Genomic DNA, 23,033 nt, shown 5'->3' on the forward strand with positions numbered 1-23,033 from the left:
TTTTTGCAGTGGGGGACTGAGGCACATGGCGGCTCATGCTGCACAGCCGCAGCTCAGCAGGGAGCACAAAACATCTTTCTGGGGGCTGAAAGGGCCACGGCATTGCCCCCCTCCCCTCCTGGGTCGTGTCCTCTTGGGAGGCCAGCGTAGACAATGCAGGAGACCACGGGGACATTGCTTGACCGGCTGCAGCAGGATGATGCTGAGCTCCCCCTCGCTGCCTGCCTCAGCCCATGGGCGGTTTGGGGGGGACCTGGGCGGACACTGAGGCGGCTCAGCCCCGGCCGCGCTCCGGAGCACCGCTGCTCGTTCACCATCTTCAGGCCAGGCCACAAATCGCAGGGTGGAGGATGGGAGGGTGAGGAAAGAGGAGAAAATCAGCACTCTATTTTTTAAAAAAAAAACAAAAAAACAAAAAACAAAAAACCTAACAAAGTTACTGGCTTGGGAAGACCTTAGAAACCCGATCTGGTCCCAGCCATAAACAGCCAAACAGGACAAGCCACCGGCCTCCCTCGGTGAGGAGGATCTCACCCACACCCTCCTGCAGAGGCGGTTGTGTCAGGAGAGGCAGACGAGTCCAAACAGCTCCTCGGTCCTCTCCGCATGGGCTCCCCGAGGGCAGAGAAACCGAAACCGGAGACCCCATCGCCTGCCCTCAGACCCCCCTGCTCCACGGTGCCGGCAGGGATGGGGTTCCCCACTGTGGTACCCCTGCCCGCGTGGCATTGAGGGACGGGGTTAGGGTTCCCAGCCGGGCTGGCAGCTTGCAGGGATGGGGCTTGTAACGAGAAGCAGCAAGCTCTCCCCAGGCAGAGCGATCAAAACGTTGTGACCTCCCCCGCGGTGCTCCCGTGGGTGGGAGGCGAGGCCTTGGGGGCCGGCAATGGCAGCGCCATACGTACCTCGTACCTCCGGGACAGATCAGGGGATGCTCGGGGGATGCAGACGCGGCAGGACTCAGGGGGTGAGGACAGGAGGTGCTGACACGAGGAAGGAGAGGACTAGTGTCTCCTTGCCCCTCCTCCCCCGGGGAAACCTGCCTCCAGGGAGAGCTGTGAGTCCGGGCAGGCTGTGCTGACAGATATCTCCAGAGGATCAGCCTTGCCCGTGGGGCTTTGGGCCAAGGGTTTTGTGGGGGAGACGGTGAAAGGCAGCAGGTGCTGGAGCACGCTCAAGGCTGGCCCTCAAAGCAGGCTGGGGACAGCACAGGCAGTGCTGGTGCTGGTGTCTGCACAGCGGCGGGGGAAGACGGACTCCTGGTGGGTTGGGAAGGGCAGAGGTGGGATGAGCCATCTGCAAACATCCACCAACAGTGGAGCAAGGAGCGGGGATCAGGGGTGAGGAGCCAGGAGCGGGTCTGCTGGGAGACGAGGCCGTGGGATGCTGGGGGCCATCAGCTGCCAGGTCATGGGAACCAGGCAGGTGGGTCAGCCACAGATGACCTCAGGGACATTTTTGGTGGCCTGAGAGGGAACTCCATTCGTGGTGCAGGGAGATGTCTCAGAGCTGGATCTGACCGCTGCAGTGCTGAGCACCTCAAGCAGCTCTGCCAGTGCTGGCAGGGAGCTTGCTGCCTCCTCGTCCTGCTGGGCAGCGAGACCCTCCCCCAGGATTGCGAGACCCAGCTGTTGCCCACCGTCAATGGCCGGGGCTGTGTCCATGGGGTACAGGGCAATGGCTTGCCCAGGAGATGCTGAGTGAAATCCTCGAAACCCTGCTGACAGCCTGCTGGGACACTGCCTGGGAGCAGGCTGAGAGCCTTCATCACTCAGCCACTCATCAGGAGCCCGGGGAGGGGACGGGAAGGGAAGGGAAGGGAAGGGAAGGGAAGGGAAGGGAAGGGAAGGGAAGGGAAGGGAAGGGGAATCTCTTGCCAGACCGGACCTGGGGCCAAGTCTTTGTCCAGCTCTCCTCCATCAACTGCTCTTCCATAAGGAGAGCAGGGATGGTTTTCCAGATCTACTTGTGGACCGTAGGGTTGTAGGTTGAGAAAGGGGTGAGATGGAAAGTGGTTTTGAAGGGAACAAATGTGGCTTCGTGAGGAAGAGAAAGGAGGAATTAGTAACCAGAGGGGATTAGTCCCAGAATGCAAAATGTTGCAGAAATTGGCTCATGAAGATGTTGAACACTCTTACCTCCCCCTGTCCCCTCTGATTCTTCACTGGTTCTGGGAGAAGAATAGCAAAAGCTCCGTAAGAGAAGGAATACTCCCAGAAACCAAGGGTTCATGTTGAATGGCCTGATGAAAATTCCTGGAAATGTTAACATAGCAGAGCTGCAATTAGGACCCGTATCTTCGCAAATGGCATTGAAAGCTGTGAGAAAAGCATTCCTTCCAGGTCCTGGTGACACAGGAATAAAACACGTGGCACTGAATTTAATGCTACAGTTAAATAAAGTTTTTATTCAGCCAAGAAAAATGTGGTAGCTGGAAAGATGGATGACTCCATCGTTTCATTCTGCTTCGTGCAAAGGAAGGCTTGTTGGTCTCAGCCTTTAGGCTTCGAGATCGTAGACAATGTGCTAATGTAAAGTTGCTTGAGCTTATGGAAGGTTTCGAAGGCCTGGTTTCCATGTGTTGAGACTGGCACCATATCAGAGGAACAGCTGAGTATACGGAGCAGGGAAGCTTCATGTAAGTTATCCAGTGAGGAGAGAACCTGCCCGGGGCTGCAGTCCTGGGCACTGTAACGCGGAGGAGAGGCAGCAGTCCTGCCAGGCTGGTGTCTTGCTTCACAAGCACAATGCACGTGATTATCGTCTGTTAATGGCCTGGGCTGCTTTGCCTGGTTTACTGGCAGGCTCTGGTGCATCCTTTGCTACGGACCAGGCAGGCGATGCAGAGCTGGGCCAGATGGAAGGATAGAGGGACGTGGGGCTTCCCTTCCCTGTGGGACAGCGTGTCAGCAGCCATCGCAAGCGCTGGGCCTCAGAAAGGCTTCTGGGACCACAGGGTGAGGACGGGATATTTAGAAAAATCTAATTTTAGCTTGGCAAGGCACTTCCACTCTGAAGGAGGTCAGCTCTTCTCTAGGGCAACCGGGAGGGAGAAGCTGCTTCAGCTGCTCTGAAATGCCGCCCGGAGGCAGTGGCTGCCCTGCTTGGAGGGAAGGAGACAGACCTGATGCTGTTCAGACAGCACCTGGGAACCCCTCGGGGACAGTGCTAAAGGGAAGACCATTTCCTCACCAGTTTCCAAGCTGTTCTGACAAAGGTCTCAGAGGCAGCAGAGAGACCCAGGTCCACAGCAAGGTCCTGCCCCACTACCAGAGATTTCATTTGCCCGTGTAGAGCGGGGATAATTGTCCTTCAGCTGCTTCTTGCCAACGGTGTATTGCAACGGAGAACCACTGTCTGCCCCGCTGCAGGAGGCACTAAAGCAGAAACGGCCAGGGCAGAGCCCACAATTGCTGGACGGAGCTTGGTGCAGGGTCTGGAAGAGCCGGAGCAATCCGGCTTCACCTCACCTGGCTCACCAGGACAGGCAAGGGGCTTGCCGTCTCTGGAGCCACGTATGAAGCAGTGGTGCTGGAGGGTGCCTGGGAAGGGAGGAGTGGATCAGCAGGCAGATAGAAAAGCTTTTTTGACAACCAGCTTTGAACTCTCGCAAAACACCACAAGCCTCACCTGAACTGTTTTTTCTAGGAACTGCCGTACTGCAGTTCAGCATCCTGACATCACGACCAGCGTGATGCTGCTGCTGGGGATGAGCTGGTGCCTTTGTCTTTCCTGGTTATGAACAAGCTGAAGGCTTTAGGTACGCCCACCAGCATCCTTCCTTCTGGAGCAGGTCATCCCTGGTCACAAAGCCAGGCTGTTCCTTCCCAATAGCAGTTAGTGGAATAAATTCTTACACCATCCTAATGTAATGGGGCTAAATGACTTGCCACACCAATCCTAGCTTTAGGAGAGGCTCTTGCAGTGGATCTTTCGCTGTCCTTAGTAAGGGGTCACAGGGATGTGTGAGTGGAAGTGAGAAATGGGATTCCCTGGTGTCCTGGTTTAGGCTGGGACAGAGTTAACTTTCTCACTAGCAGCTGGTATAGTGCTAAGTTTCGGATGTAGGATGAGAATCATGTTGGTAACACACCCATGTTTTTAGTTGTTGCTGAGCAGTTAAGGCCTTTTCTGCTCCTCACACCATCCTGCCAGTGAGTAAGCTGGGAGCGAGCAGAAAATTGGGAGGGGACAGAGCTGGGACAGCTGACCCCGACTGATCAAAGAGGTATTCCATGCCATGTGACGTCATGCTCTGTATGTAAAGCTGGAGGAGGAAGAAGGAAAGAGGGGACGTTCGGAGTTATGGCGTTTTGTCTTCCCAAGTTACAGTTATGTGTGATGGAGATGGCTGAACACCCGTCCGTGACGGGAAGCAGTGAGTGAATTCCTTGTTTTGCTTTGCTTGTGTGCCTGGCTTTTGTTTTATTTATTAAACTGTCTTTATCTCAACCCACGAGTTTTCCTTATTTTTCCAACTCTTCTCCCCTCATTGCACCAGAGTGGGGAGAAGTGAGCAAGTGGCTGCCTGGTCCTGGTTGCTTGGCTGGGCTTAAACCACGAGGCCTGGGAATAATCCTCCGACGTGAAACTCGGCAGCATCTGGGGAAAGTCTTGTGTGCTCCAAGATGAGACACGTGAGAGAGCACGGCGATCAGCCTGGAGCAAGACCACATCCTGTCATTTTGCTCAAACCTTGTGAGGGTCAGGTGGGGTGGTCGGGCTGAGCAGTGTGGACCTTGCTCGGGCAGCTGAGCTCAGCCCCCTGCGGAGGCAGCTCGGGGCCAGCGTTGCAAATGAGATGGTGCCATACGAAATAGGCAGACCTGCGTTAAGCTGGCGTGGAATAAGTAGGATGGAGAGGAATTAGAGCTGGGCGCAGTGAGATGAGAGCACAAGTAGAAAGTGATGCATGGGAAAAGGGAGGCAGAGTTATCCTGAGCCTCTGTCAAGCCACTCCGTAGGCGGTGGGCTTCTGAGTAGGCTGTAACCTCACAGGAATGGTGTTATTTTGTGACAACTGAATGAGGACCTCTGCTCAAGAGCCCAGCAGTGACCAAAAAGGTGAATAAAAATGAAAGGCTTCATGGAGGAGACTGTAGAGAAGGATGTAAGGAGTTTCACAAAGGCGTTAGACGGGCGGGTGGTGTCAGGGTGACCTTGCCCTGAGTGCCGCGGGCAGGTCTGCGCATTCCACCTCAAAACGACAGTCACCAGCAAGGATCTGGAGGAGGGCTGGGAAAATAGCTCCAAGACTGCCAGACCCTGGGGCTTTTATATGCACAAGTTTGGGCCCGTTTGGCTTGCAGAGCTCTTGGGACTCCTAACTCCTGCTGATTGCTTCTTGGGTGACTGGAGCCAGAGGCTTGCTCCAATGTTTGGTGGAGTCAACTGGACTTTTTCTGTTTGAATGCTCTGACCCGCAGTGACACGGGCTGGCTAAAACCTGACAAGGGATGCTCTGAAATAGAAAAATCCTGTTTAGATCAGACCAGGAAGGCGTTTCCAGCTCCATGCTGAGGGTCAGCGTTGTGCTGTCTATATTTCCTTAAGGCATCTGTTAACAAGCCACTGCTAAATAGCCATAATCCTCCTGCTGCTAGCCTGGGTCTGAGGGTGGTTTGCTACAACAGGATAATGTCCCTAGCTAGAGTATCTGTTTGGAGCCCACGCAATGGCCCACTTAATACACGTGAGACTTGAGGGGTCTTGGCAAAGGAGCAGCCTGAATCAAATTAGGAAGACAAGGGGATGTTCCCGTGGGCCACTGCCTTGGAGTAAGCCCACAGGACTTGAAACAATGAGGTTTCTTTTGCCACAGAATAGTAGAAATAGGTAATCCAGATTAGTTGCTAAGTGCCTCCAGGAGGTAGGATTAGTAAAAGGAAGACTCTGCAATACTCAGCTGGCAGAATCTCACCGGGAAAAAATTATAGCCATAACGGTGCATTTGCAAGCTCCCGTCCAATCTCAGAGGGTAAATCATGGGAATGATTATGAGAAGCTCTCCAAAGGCCACAGAAGCAATGTTTATGTGTATAGCAGATGTATATGAGTCTACTGCGTCATTACTTGGCTTTTGCTCCAAACGTCATGATCAAAGTAGCAATTTTGCTTACTGTTTTTGCTGGAGTTTTGGCATAAATCATTTGCCGGGTGAGTTGATGTTTTAATTCACAGAGACAACGTGAGAAATAATATTGTATTTCATATGTGAGGATTGTCTTCCCTTTAGAGAACTGGACAGAAAAGTAAATTTCTGTTTGAAGAAGAGTTATCGGGTCCTTCATCCATCAGAAGTTTTGATGAACTTTCAGAAAGCATCGTCTCTCTCCTGCCCTTCATGGGAGTTGTGGGTACCTGTTTGGACTCTGTTCTTGGTTTTGGTCCCCTTCCCTTCATGGGCTTCTTCCCCATCTGCTCATCCGTCAAACTCATAAAGGCTGGGTGACGCTAGACCAAAAGAATATGAATCTGTACAGCACTTAGCCCCTTATCTCAGGGTGAACATAGCATCCTAAATCGGACAACAAACTTCCCTGGCGCAGGGAGCAGAAGACCTGCATTATTTTCTCAGAAAACATAAAGCTCTGGGACATTGATCTGCTTGTACCGAGATCATTGTTGCTTTTGAAGCAGTTCTACTGGAGGCAACATTTGTGCCTCCAGGGCCACCAAAACCTAAAGGAGGCAGCAAAAAAATCAATGGGGGTTTGGTGGAAGAGGTTTCCTAGCTGTCTTTCACAGTGACAGGTGGCTCTTGGCTGTTGATATGCATGTTTGAGGTGCAACGTAGCCTGGTGGGGTGTGTGGGCTTTGCCTTCATGGAAGGTGGTGCTGCCACCCCTGTGAGAAACACCATTTGTAATATGGGGCTGGGGGTAATAGAGGAACCAAGGTGTCACGGTCAGTTTTCCCCTCCAGGAAGGAAATGAAGATGAGAATCTGACTCTTGATTCCTTTAGGCTGAATAACCAAAAGGAGAGAGTGTCCCTGTAGGTCAGCAGTGTTTCGATGGGAGCAGCGCATGCATCGGGGAAAACCCCCTCCTGAGCCTCAGAATCGGCTGCCTGTTTTCGGAAATGCAGGTATTTGAGGCACACACCTACCCAGTGCTGCATAGAGACCACGTTCCGTCCTGCTCTCCCTCCCTGTGGGCATCAACTGGTCGGGGCTTGCAAAGCGCCAGACTAGCCCTGCCCCGAGGGACAAGCTGCCGCATGATCCTCTCCAATACGTGCCTGTCCCTTCCCTCCAGGTACAGCAGAGCGGTGGAGCCCCGAGACCCTGATGGAGAACCAGAGCTTGGTTGAGTCTGTGCAAAGCTGCTGTGTGTCCTTCCCGGCCGGCGTGGCTTGGGCTGGGGAGCTAACCCCACCCGCCATCTCTGCCTGGGATAAAGGGAGTTTGTTTCTGCCTTAGCTCATTGCAATATCTCCTGCTGGCAGACTTTCCAATTAGGGAGCCAAGTGGGAGTCAGGAGAGACCCCAGGGTGGATTTCACACTCGCTCTTTATTTATATGTAAACCTGGATGCAGGGCTGAGCTGCTGAGCAAGTGAGAGAAGTAGTACCGAGGGAGGGGGAGGCCAGCCTGGAGAACAGAGGTCTTTGCAGCTCTCGTTTGAAGTGTGTGTGTGGGACAGGGCTGAGAGAGAGAGAGAGAGAAAGTCTGGCTTGTCTCTCCCACCTGCTTCAGCTGCTGGGAGGATGCCTGGCTCATGTGCTCTTCCCGGTCCCTGCTTGTGCCTCCTAGAATGGCACTTGAGCATCTCTAAACACTGGGGATGGTGTGTTCTTTCCCAGGGACAGAGATGATCATCCCCGTGTGCCCCAGTGTCCGCCTGGAGGTGTGCGGCCTGGCTCGGGGATACGGGGTCTGGCCCCACATTCTCCCACTCCTGCCCCTCGGCTGGCACCCCCGTTCCTGATGGTGCGCCGGAGCCAAGCGACGAGTCCCTCTGCAGTACCCCATCACTGATGGTGCTTCTGGCCCTACAGAGGGGTCAGCTGGAGGAAGCCCAGAGAGGGAAGTGTGGGCAGATGTCACAGCTGGAGGGTACACGGACCACAGCCATGCGACAGGGAGTGGCGGATGTCCCAGGCAGGGCTGTGACACCTTCCCTCCTGGCCTTCCTCCATCCTCTGCTCTCTTCCGTTTCCATTGGGTGGGACCTTTACAAACTGCCAAAAACAACTGGCCTTCCTCTCTTTTTTTTTTTTTTCACAAAAAAAAATAAATTAATAAAGGCAAACAGATTTAAAGTTAAAACATGGAGGGGGCAATTCTTCCATGGAGAAAAAGGAGCAAAGCACTGCCCCTGTGGGCAGTCAGCGTGTGGGCACACGCCATTCAGGCGAGTGACTCCCCCAGCAAAGACAGCTTTGCCTTGAGCAGTTCTGGTCACCAGAGCCTGTTTGCCAGCTAGCACGAGGGCTGTTTTCCAGGCGCTTTTGCCTTGCTTTGTGGTGTGATTATGGCTGCACAAACAGCTCCACTGGCTCAGCTGCTCCCCTGTCTCCCTCCCCTCCTTCCCTTTGTCTGTGAAATGTGACTTGTCTCCAGCTAGCTTTTTGCAGGCGTCTGAGCCGGATGACAACCCAGGTGATGCTCACAGGCACCAGTCAAGTTGCAGCATCAGTGGGCCGGCCACCGTAACGACAAGACAGTTTTTGGTCAGCTGGTTGGGTGAGCTTGGCAAAGCGCCTCCCGGGTGGGAACAAGGAGCCGTAGGTTCAGTCCCTGCTTTTCAACCACTTGTTTTGTGTTGGAGGAGTGTTTGATACCTGGCCATGCTGTGCCTCATCAGAGTAGGGGCAACAAGATTTCTTAGCTTGGCAGGCATGCCGGAAAGATGAACTCAGGAACATTTGGAGGGTAACGCAAGACTACACCTTTACTCAGCTGACTCTGCAGGCCGCAACATTTCTCACCCTGCAACTGAAGTGCAGCTACCTCTCACGAAGAGTCGGAGCAGAAAGAGACACCTGCGGGGTGGCTGAGAGATCTAGACAAAGATGAGGAGCGCAGGGAAGGCTCGTTCTCTCTCCCAGCGGAGAAGCAGGGGCATGAAGCACAGTCAGGAAGTCAGAGCAGATGGAAAGAAACCATTTTCCATGCAATGTGCTGAGGTGCCGTGGAACTCCTTGAGAAAGGGCGTCAGAAAGCACTAAAGTCAACACAAGGTCATGGAAGAGAAACCCACTGAAAAGTGCACACTCTGCAGACTATGCCTGGCTCAGGAAAACCAGGTAGGGGCTGGGCAAGTGCTGGGGGAAGTACCAGGTGTTTATCTTTTTCTTCCATCCTTCCCTGGGATCAGCTGCTTTGCAGACGAGACCTAGGCAAGATGGGCTTTTCGTCTGGCAGTACCACCATTCTCGTGCAAGGCAAAAACCTTCCGGCATATTTCAGACCACGAGGCTTGAGCAGACCCTGTTGAGCCTGGGAAGGGTGCAATACAACACAGAAAGAACTAGAAGCCCATGTGTCACCATCAGCCTGGGTGCTGCAGGGTGACACCAGCTCCAGGAAGGACTGTCAGTGTTTGCCGCACGGGCAGGTCTGGAAGGGAAAGCTGCAGGGTGCTCGTCATCCTTTCACCCAGGTCTCTGCCTTCATTTTGTGATGCTGCGGCTCAACAGAATGTGGAGATCAAGGAAGGCCCAGGAACAAGCTACTCACATGGGTCCCTGCCATGTTCAGGTGAGTGAGGCAGCTTTGGGGGCGGACACCTCAGTGGGATGTTACCTGGAGTTGTAGGATGAGACAAATACAGCTCCATGCTCCTTATGGGGTGTGCGTACATTTGGGTGCAGATCTGTCCCTTAAGTCCCTGTCTGTACTTAAAAGGGCCTCAAAGGAGTGAGCATCTGCGAGGCCCTTGCTGACTCTCAGAGCCAAATAAATATCCCAGGACGGCAGCAGACATCCAGCAACCAAGCTGTGTCGGAGAGCACCTTCGAAGTCAAAATCCCAGGACCTGAACAGAGATGTTCCCATCTCCTGCAGCCTGAAGAGGCCCCCAGCTGAGCCACTATGTCCCCTCCAGAGCAGCGGGAGAGCCAGCAGCACATGGCCACTCTATTATTTAAGGACCCCGATGCAATTAGCAAGGCACTGGAGAGCAGCCAGCACGGACTGCAGGTGTTAGTGCCTCTCCAGGGCATGGACACCGGAACAGCTGGGCTCCTCCTTCCTGGCTTCCATCTCTCAAGGGCAGTCCCAAAAATAGGCTGCTGCAATCACCTTGGCCAGAGACCCTGCTGACACAAATCACCCTGGCAGAACGGCAGGAGGAAGAAAACATTGTGATTTGCACAGAGATGAGCATGGAGATGACAGAAGGGTGATGATCAAGACAACTTGCCTCTCTGCAAACCCAGTCCATCTGAAGGGGCTAGACCTTGACCAGCAGGATCACGAGTGCATCATGGGCCCACTTATCCAGCTTCTAACCCCCACTAGTTTGCTTTCTTCCTTTGTTGTAAGAACAACTGTTTCCCCACCACTTCTGGCCATAATGAATCCTGTTTTGCTGCCCTGTCTTACCACCAACCAAACCTGTTTTGCCATATAGCCCTTGGCAGAAGGACCTAACTGCCAGCAGCAGGTGCTGAATGTTGCTTTACCACCGTAATTAGCAGGTTAGGCTCCTCTCCTCATCTCTCTGATCTCTGTTTTCATTGCTCTCTGCTGCTCATGGGAAATCTGATAGGCAGTATCTAGGGTCTCATGTCATCAACAGTCATTGCTAGGCTAAGCACCTTAGCAACCGGGCAACGATGGGATGGGAATACTGTAGGCAGAGGTATACGAGACACCTCTGGGTGGGCAACCTCACTGAAAGGGCACTTCAGTTCTAGCTGCTGCAGGAGTTTCTAAAGAGCCTTAATGATTTTCTGTAAGAAAGGGAAGCGTGCCCGGGATGCCCTTGCAGGACTCAGTGGCTCTACGTGTGGTAGGCAGTTCCCAAGGACCAGACTAGTAAGGCTGGCTCAGGTGAGTCTGCCTCCTCCACAGCCACTAAAACTGTCCCACAAGACTCTGCATCACTGTTTTTCTGCAGCAGGCACAGCCTGACTCATCTTTAGGAGGCATCCTCCGAAATGTCACTGCGAACAAACCTGCTTGGTTTATGTTACTACCTGCCGGGGACTCAGCAGAGGGAGGAGGAAAACAGGCTGTGGGGCACTCTTCCAGGCTAGTTCTCTCCCCCCTGCTCTCCCAGGGTGTCCCTAAATGCCTTCAGGAAGCTGGTTGCTTTCCCAGAGTTGCCAAGGCACATCCACATGCCCTCCTGCTTCCCTGTGCATGCTCAAAGCCTCTCCCATGTTTCGAAGGGGTATTCTTCAGCTTTGGCTAAAAATCACTTGAACTTACCACACCTGGGGGTCTGGTGGGGGATGGAGGACACCCTTCTTGATGCTGCAGGTGGGGCATTTTGAATCTAAGGACGTTCACCCAGACACCGAGGCAGGAAATAAGACATTTTATTGGAAAATGTTTTGTCTTCACTAAAGCTCAAAACTCTCCCTATTTCCACAGGACGTGGGCAGGTCCCCAGAGATACCCTTTAGGTCTGGGACTCGGTGCTCTTTAACACCCCAGAAGGATCAAGGTCTCTGTCAGAGGAGGGTACTCATAAAGCAGGCGGCCAGATGAGGCTGCCCGAGTCAAATGCTGAGAAAGACAGGCAATGCCAAAGCACCCCCTTGACCTGAGCAGACCGTATCCACATGCAGACAGTGTTTGGCTCAGGTGATCGAGGAGCTCCCTCCAGGTTGGCCTTCAGATGAGGAGTGAGGTGTGGCAGCCAGGAGCGATCTCTTCCCATCTTCCCTTAGAGACATCCTTAGATACACCAGGACAGACACCCTTTCTCTGGTCCATCGGCACATCTCTGGTGCCCGCTGTTATTCAGTAAATGCCTTCAAAACTCAGGATGCATCCATAAGGGAAAGGCTTTGGATTTTGTCCCAAAACAGGTCAGAGAAGGTCTTTTCACAGCTAGAGTCTGTAGTAAATGCAATGAATGTTCAGTTCCTGTCTGAATACCACAGGAGAGAGGCACCTCCCAACCCCTCTTAGGACCAAGAGTATCTCAAGCGTCTAGAGCCTAGAGCCATGCATTTGGAAAAGCTGTGCCATGCACACTGTGCTTACCAGTGGCGACAAGTCTGAGGGGTCCCTGGACAGAATAACTTGGGTCTGGAGGCAGTAGCAATGACACAGGAGAGAGCTTCGCTCCCACTCTGAGAAAAGGGAAGGAGAGACAGACTAGGTGCAGATGAGGATGGAGTGGATGCTGCAGGAGCACTGGGCATGAATCCCCAAGCAGGAGTGGCTGGACACCCAGGAGACTCAGCAGCACTCTGTAGGAATCAATGGCCCCATCCAGCGGTCTACACCCTGCCATGCAATGTTGACTACTGGATGGACAGAGCCTTTTTGTGGTGAGAGCGCTGCCTTCCTCAGCCTCCCCTTAATACATCACTTCTACCCCCAAGCCAGACCCCTCAACACAAAGAAATTTCCATCCCCCCTGCCCCAGCCCAGCTCACTCACATGGCGATGGTCGTGCACACGCGTGTGACACAATGGTCATGCACACACGTGTGAACCTGGTCTAGTGGGAGGTGTCCCTGCCCAGGGCAGGGGGGTTGGAACTAGATGATATTTAAGGCCCCTTCCAACCCGAACCATTCTATGATTCAATGATTCAATGATTCAATGATTCTATGACACAGGAGGAACCCATGGGAAGGCCGGCCAGGGCACGGTAGTCTGGGGAGCAATCAGGGCATGGATGGAGTGTTGGGTGAGCCAGCCAACCTGCTCCAAATTCTTCCCAAGAGCAAAGACCCGAGCTGTGCTTGGAGCCCAGGCTGGTGAGCACCTGGTTGGAAGCAGGTCAGCTCTGCCTGAGCCAGCACGGACTCCTGGGGCTGGTCCCAGGCTGGGCCAGAGGGCTGTGAGTGGCAAGGCAGACCCAGGATGGGGGTTTGGCACGTGCTGATAAAAGCATCTTTCAGCGCGGCTGTGCTTTGCCATAGAATCATTGAATCATAGAATCACAGAATGGTTGGGGTTGGAAGGGACCTTAAAGATCATCTCGTTCCAACCCCCCTGCCCTGGGCAGGGACACCTCCCACCCGACCAGGCTGCTCAAAGCCTCATTCAGCCTGACCTGTCTCAGTGCAGACTCTACCACCACCCACCAGGCACTTCCAGGGAGGAAAGTCCCTCAGACGCCTGGCCTAAGGGATGCTGCACACATTAGCCTGGCTGGCCACGGAACAAGGCCATGGTGGCAGTCCCTACACGCCTGGGTCTTCACAGCGACCCAGAAACGGTGTTTTGTGTGTGATGTTCCCCCACAAACACTAAGCCCGCCTCTGCTGAGATTCACGGGGGGGAGGACGTGGACCGGGAGGAGGAATTTGCTGGGTGTGAGGAAGTGACTTGAGCTGTGGCACAAAAACTCTCTGGGTGGGTGTCATGAGCACACGCTGGGGAGTATCCCGTGGGCCTGAGCTCAGAGCTACATATGCTGCTCCTCTGCCAGCACCAAACATGGCACCTGGCATCTGCTCATCTCAGGCCCCATTGGTACATAGAGGCGGTAGGTGGAAAGTCCAAGCCCACAGCACAGCCCATAAAGGTCATGTTTTATTCTGGCTGATCTCCTTCGCTTGCCTCATCTCCTGGAGGAAAATGAAGTGATAAACAGCCAGCAGCACAGTTTTGTTAAAAACAAATCAGGGCAAACAAACAGGGGATAATTCTCTCTCCGGCTGGTACGGGGAATTCTGCTGAGCCGAGAGCGATGCTCTGGGGACAACCGTCGCTCCAAGCCCCGAAGTCATGCACGGCCAGCAGAGAGGGGCCAGCTCCTCACTGGGGCAGGACAGCTGGGGTCAGAGTCTTGCTTCCCGGACGGTGTCCTGGGGAACCTAAACTTTATTTCTCCTTCTGCTGGATTCAAGCTCCTGCATTTTCCAGACTCCCAGTGAGTGGTCCCTGCTCCCAGGCTCTGCTGACTATGGTCTGTGCCCAGAGCAGGGGGCTCTCACAGATGAAGAAACTTCACAGACACGGAGAGTGAATCGGGGACAACCACCTTGTCTGTCTGAGCCCAGGGAAGCGGAGGAAGGGAGCAGGGATGACCTGGAGGCCCATGGAGGAGGAATACCTGGGCTCTGGAGAAAAGGAAAGCAGGGCAGGGAGAGCACAGAGGGCTCTGGGGAGGTGAGGACATGCAGAGTGATCCCACGCATGTGACATTGTGTATAGAGCGGGGGGAAGGGACAGTGCTGGGCCGGGAGGTGGTAGAGAGGGGTCTGTGAGCCAGTTGTTCTTATTGTTTTAATTCTTACCTTCCTCCCCGGAGCGCCAGGATCTCTGAGACTTTCACAGGGCTTTACGATCCCAGAACCTGGCAAACTGAGGCACTGAGAAGTTAAGCGAGGCCACCAGAGAAGATGAGAAGGGATTGTGTTTCTCTTTTTCCCCTGAAACAAAGCAGAGCTGTCAGTTGACACTTCCCGCGCTGCCCCAGCTCTGGAGGGTTGCTGGGGCTGCTTCCAGCAGACAAGAGACGTCACGGAAGAGACAAGAGACGTGGGGCGAGGCGTGGGATTCCTGCAGCATGGGGTCCCGTGCAAAGCGGTGCCTGGAGTCGGTGTCCTCCCACCGGAGCAGGGGAAGGCGGTTCAGCTGCCGGCTGCTTCCCGCAAGCACCGGGCTGGGAAGCTGTGAGCCCTGGCAGCCTGCAGCCATCCTGGGAACCTGGGTTTTGAGGCTGTCTGCTAGGCAAAGGGTTAGGAAATCGGGCAGCCTGCCACCAAAAGTCTGCCCAGCTTTTGGCAAAAGTCTGCCCAAATGATACAGCTCTATGAAACATTTCAGCTTTGACAAATGTGTGGTGTTTTTTTTTTGTTTTGTTTTGTTTTGTTTTTGTTTGGTTTGGTTTTTTTTTTAATGAAAAAAACAACTCGGTTGCATTGAAAACTTGCCCGACTGGTCTGAGGATGGTTCAGCCAGCCCCTAGGAGAGCTGGGGCAGCAGGCCCATCTCTCCGTACACAGGCTGCCTATTGTTCTCTGCGCAGAGCAGGAGGATGGCTTGCATTAAACCAGAGGACTGGACAGGACCGCCTGGGTCACTGAGGCTGGACCCCCACCCGCACGGGCAGACTCCTACTCTGTGTCTGCTTCGCATGGGTCTGGGCAGCGTCTACGCCTCGGGCATGCGGGGTGGCTTCCCAAGCCCTGGAACAGACTGAGGCAGGAAAAAGCTAAAATCTGCCTGCATGACCATCAGCTGGCACTGCAGCACCAGCAGGATTTTGCTGTCCCATATCGGTCCTCTCCACCTTCCTCCCTCCGGCTCAGCACTGGGGACTGGCCCTCTGACACCAAGGGATGCTTGAACCCCATTTGCTGGGGACCGCGTATGGTTTTTAGCGGCTCCAGGCACCAAACCGAGCGTGGCAGGCAAGGGGTGAGGGGAGCTGGCAGGCTGGCGATGTCTTGGTACGAATCCCATTGCTGAGGACCGTACCCAGCCTCACAGTCCCCACTGCTGTCACCTTGGCTGCACCAGGCTCCTCCAGCCCCTCTGCTGTCCTCTGCTGCTTCTCATCTGCTTGTTATTCATGGCAGGGGGCAAGAAGCTCCCCCCGCCCCTCCGCCCCCCATTCAATGTGCGGACGATCACCATAGCCCCAGAAGGTTGAATTTAATGCTAGGAGGATTTGCAAGTCAAGAATTCCTGTGCCCACACAATGCGCAGCTGGGCTTTGAAAAGGCGTCAGGATTAAAATGCAACCGCAAACTTGACAAACCGGCGCAACGGCCGGGCAGACAATGGGCTGCGGCTCCCTGTTATCATTCACGGCGTGTGAAGGACCAGCGCCGGGCTCGGCGGGTTACAAGTCATGCGCTAGAGATGCTGCTGGCCTGGACACCAGCGGCGGGGAGGGCTCCTTTGTGCCGCTCTCGCAGTGGGGAGCGACCCCAAAGCCAGCCCGAATGGAGAGACATCTCCGCTCGCAGCCGGGGGTAAGGAGGGCGGGATGGCAGGGACCCGCTGCCGCCGTGGGCAAGCTCTGAGCTCCTGCCTGGTCGGGATTCATCTGCTCCAGGGGGCTCCAGATTCACCGGTCTTTGCCGGATGGAAATTAAGGAGCTTTTCTTTGATTCTGTCCTGAAACTATAACTTGGTTTACGCAGGAGTAATAAAGCAGGGGGCATGCGGAGGCTGGGGGGAAATCTGAGTGAAGAGGGATGCCAGGACGGGGCAGAGGGTTTCAGATGATGACGGATTAGATACAGGTCAACCGTGTAATAGTAAGGGACAATGCCACCTGGGGCTGCAATAATTAACACTCTGGAGATAAAGCCAGCAAAACAACCGGCTGGATCTCCCCTTGGGCAGCAGCTAGACACCTTCCCCAGGTCCTCTGAGCCAACTGAGCCTGCTGATCTCGGGGCACGAGGCATGGGGCACTGCTCTGCCACCGCCCCCTGGGGGGATGCGGGGCAAGGGAAGGGCTGGCAGAAAAAAACTGGGGTCCGGCCAGAGCGGTGGGAAGGAAGGAGCCACCGAAGAGGCGATGTGACAAGCATCTGGTCCTTGTGTGACTGTCATGGCTGGGATCAATTATTTTAATGAGCCCATGGACAAAGGTCAGGGAGGAATGTGGCTCGTTCCGTGTAACGTTAGTCAGGTCTCCGTGCCGGGTAGGGCGGAGCACGGCCGCCAGCATGACCGGGCAAGCCGCAGCGTTCCCATTCAGAGGCAGCAGCCATCCAAACCTCCCTGTCCGCAGGGCATGGGACTCAGTCTTCACGTGTCCAGCACTCTGGTGTAGAATTGGATCGGGCGATCAGACCCTTCCCAGCTGCCTTCCCACCATCTCCCTTGATGCACTTTCTGCACGGGAGCGCGCACCAGTTTCTGTCTCAGTACATCGTAACTTGGGAGCATCAGCGGTTGAGCTTCGCAGCGGAAAGAGCTCTCCTCTCTCCTTGGGGGCTTCCAGGCAAAGATGCGTGTGGGGGGAACTGTTCCTCCTCTCAAGAGATACGAGGACCAGTGAGCAAACTCCAGCCCGGGAGATGGGACTGTGGGTGCAGCTACACCGACCTCCCGGCAGCAAGGAGGAGTTGTCCGCACCAGGTCTGGAGGGACCAAAAAAGCCCTGCCCACACGCGCTGTGGAAGCCACAGCAGTCCTCAATCCCAAACGGCACCGTGACATTTTTGTTAGGCTGTACAGGAGGGCTTGAGGTTTTTTTTTTTGCCTTTGCACAAAAAAGGTTTTTCCCTCACTCAAAAAGGGGCCTTTCAAAAATGATGCAAAACTGACACTGTTGGAACTTCAGGGATTTTGTTGGGAAGCAAGAAGCTGTAAAAATATTATTGAATGAAGGATTGACATTTTTCCTATACTGAAGGGGAGCTTTGTAGCCATTTTGATGCTAGTTTGGATAGATGTGCTGAAAAGCAGACTACATCTGGTTTTTGAGCTGACACGGGTACTTGAGAGAGACACAGGGGGAGTGAGGGTTTTACCTGACTTTGCCCAAATCTTACACAATACCAGAACATGAAGTTTAGCCAACTGGCCTTGACCTGACAGAGGAATCACAGCTGTGGTGCGAGATCTGCCTTAGTGTAGCTCTCTTTGTGTCACACAGACCAATCTTTCTAACTGCCAGCCCTTGGAAAAAAAACAAAACAAAACAAAACAAGAAAAAAAGCTCATAAACAAATTCTTCTGGCACCTACTCCCTGGGCCAGCACCAGCGGCTTTTCCCAAGTGGTGACGCTGTGGCCAGGTCCCACTGTGATTAGAAAAATGACATTAATGACCGAACACCCTTGCTGCCTGCAATGGTGCCTTGCGAAGGGTTCCTTGCCGAGATCGCAATCTCACCTCTGCCCCATGGAGGGACGGGCCATGGTGCAAGTGTCTGCTGATGATGGCCTCAGCAGAGCCAGGGTCAGTCCAGCATCACGGGCAGAGGCTGCCTTTCGCTGCCGAAGGTAGAGGGACAGTAGCTCACGGGGCTGAAAGACAACTTGAGGAGATGATGCTGGGGAGCTGGGGTGGTGGGGTGCGTGGCTGGACCTGGATGGAGAGTCCCCCCAGTCCGCAGCAGGCTGGGCACCCAACCAGGCTTTCTCCGGGGATGCATTTTTAGATTAAAACAACAACAGAGCAGCAAGATCTAAAACTAAATAAGTCCCCTGGCCCTTGTAATGGTAAGCAGTGCCTGGTCCCCCAGTAACTGGGTCCCAAGGGGCTGCTTCTCCGTGAGAGCTGGTGCATCTGCTCCATCCCCCTGCCTGGCACAGCCAAAGTGGCTCCCACGGGGCCCTTCCTGAGGGACAGATGCCACGGGGCCACCTTCCTCACGCCTGGCTTCGGCGTGCCTATGCACTGCGTGGCTGCCAGCGTGCCTTCCCTCACTGCACCAAGGCACTGCGGGGTGGGAGATGTGCCCCACGGGGAATTCGGGTGGGTGTCTCGTGGTCCCCCCCCCAGCGCAGGAGCCATCCTCCTGCCCTGCTCGGCGTCCCGGGCAGGGTCGTCTCCCATGCTGGTGGGGAGGAGGTCAGCCTATATTAAGCCGAGCCCGCTGGGGAAGACGTGTTTGGGATACCTGCAGCGTTCTCGGCGGGCAGATGCACGGCAGGAGCTATATTTGGAAGGTGCCGTTTGGTTTCCTCCCCGGACGCTGCAGCAAGCTGTCCACAGCGCCGGACGAGCGGCCGCCACGCCGAGCTCACAGCTCCCCAAGCCCAGGCGCCCCAGCATCCCCCCCCTCCCCGGCCCCACACCACCCTCCACTCCTTTTTTCTTCCCCCCTGCTTTTCTTTCCTGCGGACTGTGAAAAGGTGCAGTCTGCCTGTGACCGTTTCTCCTCCCTCCCTTCCCCCTTCCTGCTGGTCAAAACCGCCATCCTGGAACAGCCCGGCGGATTAGTGAAGGGATACCTTTGAAACCGATGCCAGGAAAGCTCCGTGGATCAGTTAACAGGAGAGTATAAAAAGCCATGCCTGTCTCCCCCCACGCTCCCCCCATCTCTCTTCCTCCATGTCACCGGCCCTGGCTGCCGGCTCGCCCCTGGCTGGGGGCCTGCGATCCCAAACGTGCTCTCCAGGCTGGCTTGCCTCATTAATTAAAGAAGACAGATTTTTAGCTTCTCTTTCCCTCCCTCCCTCTCTCTCTCTTCCTTTTTTTTTTTTTTTTTCCTTGGGCTCCTGCTGGGGAAAGTGGAGCCAGTCTTGTGGGGGCAGGGGTAGGACGAGGAAGGGCGCCAGGGATTAGAGGCGGCTGATGCGCTTCTGCTCCCAGGGTGCAGGACGCCCCGAGCCTGCGCGGCGCCGTCCCCTGCTCCCTGCGGGCAACCTCCCGGGGACACAAGAAGCCTCATCTCTCCGTGCCCACAGTCCTGGGTCCCACAGCAGCGGCCACAGCCCCTCTGGGGACATCCCCTCACCGTCTGACCGTGCTGGATGCACATCCCCACCAACTCCTGCCCTGGAGTCCTGCTGAAGCAGAGCAGAGATCCTGTCTCTTTCCTGGCACAGAGGGGACTGTGGATGCAGTCGCGTGTGGTGCCGGGCACGTGGTGCCGAATGTGGGGTGCAAGCGGGCATGGTGCACCGGCGCATGGAGCACTGCGTGTGGAGCAGCATTGACGGCACAGCCGCGCATGGCCCACGGTGCATGGACCAGAGCGTGTGGTACAGGGTGCTTGGCACAGCCACGGGTGGCACAGGGTGTGCGGTACACACGCCTGGAGCAGTGTGTGGGGTACAGCCACGCATGGAGCAGGGTGTGTTGTACAGCCACACATAGTACAGGGTGCTTGGTACGGCCACACACAGTGCAGGGTGCTTGGTACAGCCACACGCGGTGCAGGGTGTGTGGTACAGCTGTGCACGGAGTAGGGTGTTTGGTACAGCCACACGCGGTGCAGTGTGCGTGGTATGGCTGTGCGTGGAGCAGGGTGTGTGGTACAGCCACGCGTGGTACAGGGTGCGTGGTACAGCCGTGCGTGGAGCAGTGTATGTGGTACAGCCACGCGTGGTGCAGCCACACGCGGTGCAGTGTGTGCTCCTGCTCCAGGGGTGGCTTACACCGGCAAGAGCACCGTTGCAATTCACCCCACCTGCCTTTATGTTGGGGTCGCAGAACTCTGAGCTCCGAGCCCATCCCCAACACCGGCACAACCCCCTCCACAAGCGCAGGCAGCCACCCTGGCACCTGGTGCAAGGGGGAGCCGGCCTGACTGAGGACGGGAGGGCAAAGCGGGGACAACAGGAGCTCCGGGAGGGACTGGACGGCTGTGCTGTGCTGGGAGGTGGCCCCTGACTGTGTCTGATTGTCCCTGAAGAGAAGGCCTGGCTGGTTCTTCTGGCTGAGTCATCCCCAGGTCTATCAGCCTGGCTGCAAAATTAAATTCAAAGCTCGTCTTTTTAACACGAAGATCACTTACATCCAGCTGCACGAGCCGCGGCCCCTTTAGGATTTAATAATAAAATGAATGCCCATGACCTGACTGTTTGCTCACGCCTGGATCTTCCTTGATGGATGAACAGAAATTGCTCCCTGGCTCGGGTCATCCGCAGTAAAAATCGCCAGTCGATTGCTGGGCCCTCCCTCGGCTCCTCCGCGTTCAGGGCTCGCTGGCTTCGTTTGGGACCTGGCTTGAAACGGATAATCAATAATAATCAGGCTTGACGCTGTGACGGCACCTTTGATCCGAGGATCTCGGAGCACTTTGCAGCGGATAATGAACGGAGCCCCTCTGTGAGGCAGGCAGGAGCGTCTGCATTTTATGGGGGGGAGCGGAGCCCAAGGACAGGCTGACCCCACTGCTCGCCAGCCCTGTCCTGCTCGGCATCCGCGTGTGGACTGCTCGACCGCTTTAGCACGACCCTGGAGAGTCGCATGAAGAGGGGATGGTGCCAGACATCTGTGGGGCTCGTTCCCCGGTAGCTTGTGGTTCTGGTTCCTTCCTGAGACAGACTGAGCTGTCCTGTCAGCAAAGCTATTTTGGGAAAAGTAGCGCAGGTTTGGGGCTCAGCTTGGCAGGGAGCAGAGCATCCCTGGGATGCAGTGCGTTCCCCCCGGGACAAGCAATGCTTGGGGCCGGTGGGGAGAGCACAGCCATCACACGGTGCTGTCTCCCTGCAATGGGCTACAGCACCCCTGCGGCAGCACGCAGGGTCCAGGGCTGGGGCTGGGGAGGTTCCCTCCGAGGGGCTTTCGCGCTAGCACCATTCCCAGGTCTGGGGGAAGATGCCGGCAGCAACCAGCACAGTCGCTGGGTCCTGGCTCTGGCCATCCCGGAGAGCACGAGCTTGGGCTCTGTTTGCTTTCAGGGGTGACTTGCACTGCCGGAGCTGCAGCCACGCCAGCCCTTCTGCCGCGGCACACCGGGCCCCCCGGGCCCCCCGTACGCGGCCTCCACAGGCCCTGCGTTCCCCTGGGATGGCAGGCTGGGTGCTGCTGGCAGGGCAGGGTGTGCGGGGCTGGTGGTGTGGCCCTTGTCCGGGGTGGTGAGCCCTGCCCGAGGGAGGGCAGTGGGGGACAGGGGACCCAGCTCTGGGGATGCCGTGTCCCCAGCCCGCATCCCTCGGCTGGGATCGCATCCTGTCCTTAGAAGAGCCGTGTCCCCCCCGGCGGCCAGCCAGTGGAGGCCAAGGCGGGGTCCAAGCTTTTTGGGGATGCCACCCCCGTGTCCCCAGCCCGCACCCCACCAGGACGGGCTGCTCTGCTGGTGTAGCAGCGCCACCCCTTGCCTCCCGGGGAAAGTGCCCGTTGGCTTTGCCTGCGCTCTCCGGCAATTAAGGGACTAATATATTAATAGTTTCTAATCTGTGCATCTCCAAGGTCACCTGTAAGACCGGGCAAGGGAAGCCAACGTCCCCCCAGGCCGTCCCTGTCACCTGCCCCAAGGGAGGAGGCTGCAGCCCAGCCACGGCCCTATGGACCCCCAGCCCCAAACCCTCTCAGGGAGCAGCCCCCCACTGGGAACCACGGAGGTGGGATGCTGGATGGAGGGATGCGAGCCTGCTGCTGGCCTGGAGCAGGAGACATCCTTCGCTGGCGATGAGCAGACAAGAAGAGTAACCAGGCTGCCTGTCCAGCCCGCCCGCGTCTTCTCGCAGCCTGCCTGCAGCCGCGCCGCCCTGCCTTTGTCTCTTGCGCTCAGCCGCGCTTCCAGTCTTCAAAGTGTTAAAACTTTTCAGTGTGTGCTGCAGATCCCTTGCCTGCAGCCTCCTGCCCTGAGTCAAATTAATCATGTACTGGGAAACACAGCAGGCATGTACTAGCCCTGGGCATGGTGTATCACGTACTTTCTGGAATCTGTCACATGGGGAGCTTTCTGTTTTAGGCTCAATTGATCCTTTCTCGGTTTGATACTGTGTTTAATTGTGAGATGAGGCTGTGTGTTTTTGCTTCAGCCGAACTTAAAGGGCCGCTCTTCCCAGCCTTGTTTTCAGATGTCCGCAAGAACAGACCGCCGCTGTCTCCTCACCCAAACAAAAAGCCTTTCTCTCCCCACACACAATATCCCCTCTGTATTGTCCACAACAAAGAGCAGGGCTAAATTAATTTTAGGTCCGGCTCTTTTAATGTAGGACTGGGGAGGGGAGGTGCTTTTATTGCTGCAGCTGACGGTTCAAACAAGATAGGCGAGAGGTGGCCCGGGCCACCGGGCTCTCCCTGGGCGGCGGAGATGGGGAGGGGGGATGCGCCTGGCCCCCGGGACTCCCCCCCAAGCCCCCTCAGCTGCAGTGCCCGTGCGAGGTGAGGCGAGATAGAGGAGAGCCCAGCCCTGCACCTGGCTGCAGCATTGCCCCAGGTGGGTCTGAGTCCACCTGAGCTCTCCCTCCGCCCTGGAGGAGGGCTTCCCATCTGCCCTCCCCAAGAAAGAGTGGTCCAAGGAGGCGGGGTGGGACAGAAACGCCCCAAAAGTGGTGTGCCCTGGGGGCTGGCATATCCCT

General features: G+C 55.8%; 1 long non-coding RNA gene across 1 annotated transcript; it reads right to left on the bottom strand.

The window, feature by feature from the left end:
* Positions 1-11,690: 11,690 nt before the first annotated feature.
* LOC128915930 (uncharacterized) lies at positions 11,691-14,511 on the bottom strand. Its single transcript, XR_008468811.1, has 3 exons — positions 14,379-14,511; positions 12,166-12,254; positions 11,691-12,016 (listed from the first exon to the last, which is right to left on the bottom strand). It is a non-coding gene; the product is annotated as an uncharacterized LOC128915930 (long non-coding RNA).
* Between the last annotated feature and the right edge of the window lie 8,522 nt (positions 14,512-23,033).

Source organism: Rissa tridactyla, chromosome 11 (assembly GCF_028500815.1).
Source record: "Rissa tridactyla isolate bRisTri1 chromosome 11, bRisTri1.patW.cur.20221130, whole genome shotgun sequence".
NCBI classification, from domain to species: domain Eukaryota; kingdom Metazoa; phylum Chordata; class Aves; order Charadriiformes; family Laridae; genus Rissa; species Rissa tridactyla.